This window comes from Oryza sativa, chromosome 3 (genome assembly GCF_034140825.1).
Source record: "Oryza sativa Japonica Group chromosome 3, ASM3414082v1".
In the NCBI taxonomy this organism is placed as follows: domain Eukaryota; kingdom Viridiplantae; phylum Streptophyta; class Magnoliopsida; order Poales; family Poaceae; genus Oryza; species Oryza sativa.
The window spans coordinates 1,048,049-1,055,549 of NC_089037.1; positions in this window are offsets into that span (position 1 = coordinate 1,048,049).

Consider the following 7,501-nt stretch of genomic DNA (forward strand, 5'->3'; position numbering starts at 1 on the left):
AGTCCCTCCAACCAAACACTACCTTAGCCCCTCTCTCAAAAACATAAGTCCCTAGGGGAGAGACTTATACTTTTGTGAGAGAGGCTAAAGTTTAGTCCCTAGTTCCTAAACACCCCCTAAAGTTTGGCCTTCTCTTCCAAACACCCCCTTAATCATGCAAGCCCGGCGAGTGCTACGTCTGCCTAACCTAAAGTTTTAAAGGGCTAGACAATTAGTAGTAGCTTCTCCTAACCTCGCAGCAGGACAATTGACAGTACATTGCTACCATGATGATGAGTTTAGTAGAGCAGGTACAATAGCAAACATATTTTAAGAAGATAATAAGGAGAGAGAAGAGCAGCGGGCTACAAATTTGTAGCCAGCTGTAGCACAGACTCCAAGATACAGTGTGTGTATGACAAGTGGTACCAAGTATTAATAATGTAGTATGTAACTATTGTATGAATGAACTATTAGATTGACTATAAATGAATTAGAGTTAGTATTTGGCTATACTATTAAACTTGCTCGTAGGAGTCCCCTCAAAAGACTTGCAGTCTACTCGCGGGTCCAAAGTGATCAGCAGAATAAATTCTTCAGTCCAATAAGGCAATAATGTGTCTAATTTGTTTAATAATCAACCAAACTAATTAATACTATTCATTTGGATGATGATTGTAATTAGCGGAGTTGGAATAACACGATCGATTAATGATAAGAAATGCCGTCATTGCATATATATATATATATATATATATATATATATATATATATATATATATATATATATATATATATATATATATATATATATATATATATATATATATATATATATATATATATATATCAGCTGTGCCAGCTTGCATGTGTTATCCGACTGAAAAACTTCCTAAACTATTTCAATCCGGGTGGTCAAAAACTGTCAACACAAACTCAAGTAACAGGTCGAGATTATGAGGTATGCAGTGCAGCGTCAGAGATGGGCCGGTGCCCGTGCCGAAGATACGTAGGTAGTAGTAACGTACAAGGAACAGTCCAAAAAAAAAATGTACGCGGAGAACGGCGTACCAAACTGCCTAGCCAGTAGCCACTCGATGGTGCCAACTGGTCGATCTCATTTCAGATGAGAGTTGAGAGAGGTCCAGGCTATTGAGGATGCTATACACACAATCCAAACAGCTTGCATTGCTTGAATCCGATCGAGCCGTGCCAGAGCCGCCGCGAGGACCACCCCCCACCCCAGAATCCGTCGCGATTCCCCGGCCGTATACGAAATCCAATCATTCGGGGGAGAAGGCGACCGATGATCAACCAGACAAAATTCCAGCGCCGGATGGACGAAGGGCGTGCAAAACGCCGGGGCCGCGCGCGCCGCGCGTTGTTGGATGGATGGACGCCACACAGTGAAACACAGCGCAGGGATGCACGGCCGCGCGTACGGCCGGGGGTGACGCAAGGGGAAAGGGCCAAAAAAAAAAAACTGTGGCTCGATCGATTGATCTTGATCACATCGTGCATTCGTGCGTGCGCTGGATCAGTGAATGCGGCGTACTACGTTGGGGTGGTACAGGAGACCAATGACACGTACTGTACGAGTACGTCCTGGCCAGCGATTATTGATTGCAATCGATGCGATGGAGGTCATGTTCATGTCCAACTCAGACATGCGCATGCAGGCAGTCAGGCAGAGGCGTAGTAGGAGCAGATATCATTGCGCTGACGCAGACTCGGATTCAATGGCCTGCATGCCTGCCCGCCCGGAATCATATGGACGCCTGGATGGACGTTTACACGTCGTCCGTCCCGGCCCTCTGCTGATTTGGACCTCAGGCCACCCATACTCCTATCCTCTGCAGCTGCAGGGCACCATTCATCACTCATTTCCGTTCTAGAATTTTTGTTTTAGGGTGTGTTTAGTTTCTGAAAAAAGTTTAAAGTTTAAAGAAAATTAAAAGTTTATGTGTGTAGGAAAGTTTTTAATGTGATATGATGTGATGGAAAGTTGGGAATAGGGGGGAAACTAAGGGCCTGTTCACTTTGATGCCGTTTTCAACCTTACCAAATTTTAGTAAAGTTGTCAAAAAAGTGGCTACATTTAGTTTGCTACTAAATTTTGGTAACTATATAAAAAATCCTGTCAGTTGCCAAAATTTTGATAACTATGCCAAAATTTGGTAAGGTTTTTTTGACAACAAAGTGAACAGGGCCAAACACGGCCTTACTTTTTCATACTTTTTGAAAGCTTTAGTTTATAAATAGATCACTGTAAAAAAATTATGTTATAAATGGACCATTTTTCTCAGTGTCAAGCTTCAATGTCTAAGCGACGACACCCTCGTCTAGTCATCCCCCTAATAGCCAAACTGTTGATGTGAAGGGGATCGACGTTAAAGATTTATTATTATTATTTAAAAAAGGATTAAAATGTAAAAAAAATCTTACAAAACTTTAACGTCGATGACATGTTTGTAATAAAAAATTAGATTGTAGTCTTTTTTTTAAAAAAAATTACAAATAGGTCCTAAGCGCTAATTTCTTAGGAGCTAACCCTTCTGTATCTCGGCTTATGGGGATGAGAGTGTCGTCACTAATATCGTTGATGCTCAGACGTTAGATCTCGGTGCCAGGATCACTGGCGGCAAGAAAAATATCTATTCCTAAAATAAGTTTTTTATGAATACATTTGTAAAATAATTTTTTAAAGAGAGCAAAATATATTTTAAAAAAATCCAGCATTTCCATTTCTCCCGTCTTCATCTCTTGCGCGGCGAGAGCTGCTTGTCGCTTTCACGAGCATCGATCTTGCATGCCCATCCTGTCCTGGAACAGCCGTCAGATGGAGACGCCCATACGACAAATAACGTCTGTCTACGAAAAACCATTCCAATTCAGCGGGGGTTGCTCGGTCATCAAAGACGGGAATGGAAGGCTGCCTACACTGCCAAACGCCAATGCAGCTGGCTAGCCATGCATCTGCTTGTTTGGTTGCGACTTCTTTTTCTATGCATGCGTGCCTCTGCTTTGGATGTGCATATCTTCATATGCATGCCCCGAATCGATCAAGCCGTGCAATATAATTGCACAGAAATTTACCGTGCCTCAAGAGGTAACATGTTCGGTTGTTACACTAAAAGTAACTTGGAGTTCATTTTCGGGAAAAAAAAACAGCTTGGAGCACTTCTCCTGGTACCAGAGGTAAATTACGATTTACTGTTTGTAAGTTGTATCGTGTCAGTCATGATGAAGAATAAAGGGGATGCTGCTGACGACGAGCGTTGCGTTTATCCATGCGGTTCTGTAGTTGCTTTCGCCACCTGAAAAGCTGTGTTAACTTTCAGTTTTTTGAGGAATGAATCGCTATGATTCAGACAAAAAAAGCAATTAATACTCCTACTACGAACTTTAAGCTACTATCTGTCCAAACAACGCCATTGTCGTCCAGCATCAGCTACTACTCATGAATCATGATCAGCTCCGTCGATTGATGCTTATAGTGCAAGAGGCCCACTGCATAGCGGAACGATATGCAAGGGGAGAAGACAGACAGACAGAGTCGCCTTCGCCAGCATTATGGCGATTCATCAGAAGAAATATACATTTGATGTCACTGCTCTCATAACTGATCACATTTTCGCGTCACAGTTGGCAGTAGTACAATACGGAGTACTACAGAGCAATAGTACTAGCTAGCAAAGTGACTGAGTTGAGTAGGGGTGTGGGACTTGCAGAAACTATCTTTGCAACTCTCCTACTCTCTCCGTCCTGAAAAAAAAACTCAATCCTGAGTTTGAATCTGGACATAGTGTACTCCCTTCGTCTCAAAAATAACTCAATCCTGTATTTGAATCTGGATTGGGTTTTTTTGGACGGAGAGAGTAGTCCTTTAGCTATGGAGCATGAGTGTTTGTTTGGGTTATTATTGGGTAAGGGCCAGTGTAATTTTCTTTCTGAAGTGACCATCGTCGAGATTATTGTGCATATCCTTTCAGGGTGTTCGATACTTTGATGTATATACGATAATACGACTTGGGGCTGTAGCATTACAACACCACTGCTCTAAGCTTGCTGCACTCGTGCAGGTTAAGCCAATAAGACTGCACCGGTAAACAGTTGTCTGACAGTAACTGAATAATTATTCTTTGGACACAATCAAGCGGTCAACTGTCTGTACAGCTTAATTGGTGTCCGAGAAGGAGAGTGTGTCATACTGTCATGTCATTATACGTCACAATGTGGGGTTTGAATCCAACGCATAAACGAGTAGAGTCCCATTGTTTGCTCATATTTTCTAGTAATAAGTTAAAATGGCTTATTAGAAAACAAAAATAATTTTATAGGTAAAACTTTTATATAAGTGTTCATGATAACTTAAAAATTAATGATAAAAAATAATGTTAAAAATATATTAAAATTAATATCAAAATTAAGTTTAAAATTCAAAATTTGACTTTTCCTTTAACTGAATAGGGTATCCGATGGGAGCCGTAGTCTGTAACCATGAAAATGGCTGTACCATACGTTTGCTACTCAACCATAAGATGAGCGGGTACAAACTGGCTAATAGTAGCCAACCTTCGTCTACGTGAAAGAGAGAGAAAGAGTGTGTGTGCTGGAGAGAGACGCTATGATCGAAGGTGTTTTCCCTTTCTTCTTGGACACCCCCGGCCCCAAGTCCCACTAACGCATATAAGAGTACTGTCCCTGTTGAGATTATAGGCATATAATGATTTAATATATTCCATAAATAAATCATGACATTACAGACGAAAACTAGCATGAACGCATTATTAGATCTACACATGTAAACTACACAATATAACATGAACAGATCAAATATGCGCAACATATTGAACACGTACCGAGGTGGCGGAAAGACCGGCTGTTCGGTCGAAACTTTTCGCAGGCGTCTACGAAGGCACGCAGCACGCGAGCGAAGAGGAAGACGAGCCGTCACGGACGAACAGGGAGCAGTCGCGCAAAGCGCTTCCCAAAAACCTTATTGCCGCCTTCTCTCGGTGCAGGACGTCGAAGGCAGAGGTTCCGGAGACCTGCTCTCCCAATCGCAGGTGCACGCCGGCGAGCAGGATGGAGTAATCTACGAGCGATGGCGCAGCACAGAGTAGGAGGCAAACCCTAGATTGATTTCGCGTGTGTTGCGTGAAGACGGCGGGTCGGTTTATATAGAGAAGGGTCGCTTGATCAGGGAGCCCGCACGATCTCCACTGCGCGTAACCGAACCGGATAAGTCACGCGTAACTTATCCGGACTCCACGCCGTTTGTACGCACCGGATTTTTTCGGAACGTTTCCAAAAACAAAAACGAATCCGAATTTGCAGCAAAACAAAACTGCAAAAGGAGGCTGCATCTGCGCAAGGTGAGGGACCAATTTTGGCGGACCATTCGACGCTTACGTCGTGCACGCGCGCCGCCTGCCCTGCGAGGTGAGCGAGCGCGCGCGTGTGTTCCCCCTCTTCTCTCCACCACACATGCTTCAAGTGGCTAGGAGGGCATCCTCCCTTTTAAGGAGGTTCCCCTATCCTAGAATAAGTAAGGTGGTACTAAACTCCACATGCATGTCATCCTACGAGGTGGGCTTTTGTGATTTTCCAAAGAATTAATTTTCAAGTGGGCTAAGGCCCATTCATTAATTCCAAAAGTCCCATGTATGAGTGATGATCTCTCGTACGGTAAGAATTTTTTGTTCCCAAAACCCTAATTTCTCCATCCCATGAAAACGTTTGAAGAAACTCGAAGGACAATTTCAAGCCCATTACAGGATGATCCACAACCAACTACCGTCGATGTCTTCGGCATCACTGGCAGCCAAGGAGGTGAAAAATTACGGCTAAGAGCGTAAGGGCTTCATGTTCTACATCCGGTCATTTTTAACCGCCAAGTTTCAATTAGATTACAGTTGGTGATCGGAGATCTTGAAACTCTCCGAATGCCACACACCAAATGGAACCTACCCAATTTTTTCCCTACAATGATAACGATATGTACTACAATTTTTCTTAGAATTTGTTATGATTATTTTTATTGGTGTAGATGAATTGTGCACCCAAAACTTTGCATAGGATGTGTTCCTACTTATCTGAAGGTCTAACGATAAGACTGGTCAACATTTGGAATAAGTCTACTTTGTCTCCCTCAACTCTTGCGCCTGGTTGAATCGCACCCCTCAACCGCAAAACAGGTTATAACCCATCCCTTAATTTCCAAAACCGTTGCAAATCGACTCTCTCGGCAGTTTCGTCCTACGTGGCCCTTATGTGGCGGGTTGACTTAGTCTTCATCCCATGTGGCATCGACATGGTATTAAAATAAAAACAAACCTGAATGGGAACCACATGTCAGTGAGTAAAATAATAAAATAAATTTTGGGCCCATCTGTCAGTCACCTTTCTCCTCCCTCTTTATCCCTAGCGGCGAGCGAGATGGAGAGAGTTGCGCAAGCTCGGCGGCAGAAGCGATGGAGCGGCGGGACCTGGAGTAGCAGGAGCTCGGCGGGAGCAGCAGGATAGTGGAGCGGCGGGGCGACGGGAGCTCGGCGGGAGCGGCGGGACGGCGGGAGCTCAGCGGAGCGGCAAGAGCTTGGCATGAGCGGAGAGAGAGAGAGAGAGCAGAGGTGAAGAAGCCTCGCCACCTCATCCCCATCCTCGCCTCCTCGGCATCGCCGTGGCCTCTTCTTCTCCCTCCCTGCCACCGCCGCCTCCCTTCTCACGCCTCTCCTCCGCCACCTCATTCACGTCATCGCCTTCTCCTGCGCACAAACCGGCATCCCGATAGAGACTGCCACACCAACATGTCCAACATAGCCTCGACGACGGCGGTGGGGTCACCTCCTATACTCTATCTGGGTCGATGAACCCTGACTCAGCATTGTTCGCCGCGCCGATGTTGTTGTTGTCGTCCTCCACCGCCTTGCCTCTCGCTTGTGCCGCGACCGCCACTTGCTGGAGCTGCGTGTGGAGCGCCGCCGCGGTGGACCGATTAGGCAAGCGCCTTCGTCCGTAGCCACGTCACACCGCATTCGAGGCCTCCGCCTCCTTCTCCCTCATCCGGCGTGCCTCCGCCGCGACGAGCAGCGACCGGTAGTGTCGCCACCTTACCTCGCCCAGCGCGCGGATGCGGTAGTGGACTGCGCATCACTGTTCCGACGCGGACGGAGCCGGAACACCGCCGCCGCAACCTCCCCGAGCTTTGGCGTCCTCCATCCGGCATTCGGCGCTTGTCTCGCTGCCGCCACGAGGGATGGAAAAGAGAATAGAGGAAGAGGCTGGTAGATGGGACTCACAAGCTGACTCAGCTAGTCATCGAAGTCAGCTGCCACGACATATGAAATCGCCCTCTAAACCACCAAGGGAGGTGATTTGCCCTGGTTTCAAAGCTGAAGGAGGTATTATACATGGTATTTCGGTTGAGGGACGTGATTCAACCAAAGACAAAAGTTGAGGGAGTACAAATAGACTTATTCCCCTAGCTTTTCCCGGTCGCCAGCCCACCGGGAGGAAAGCC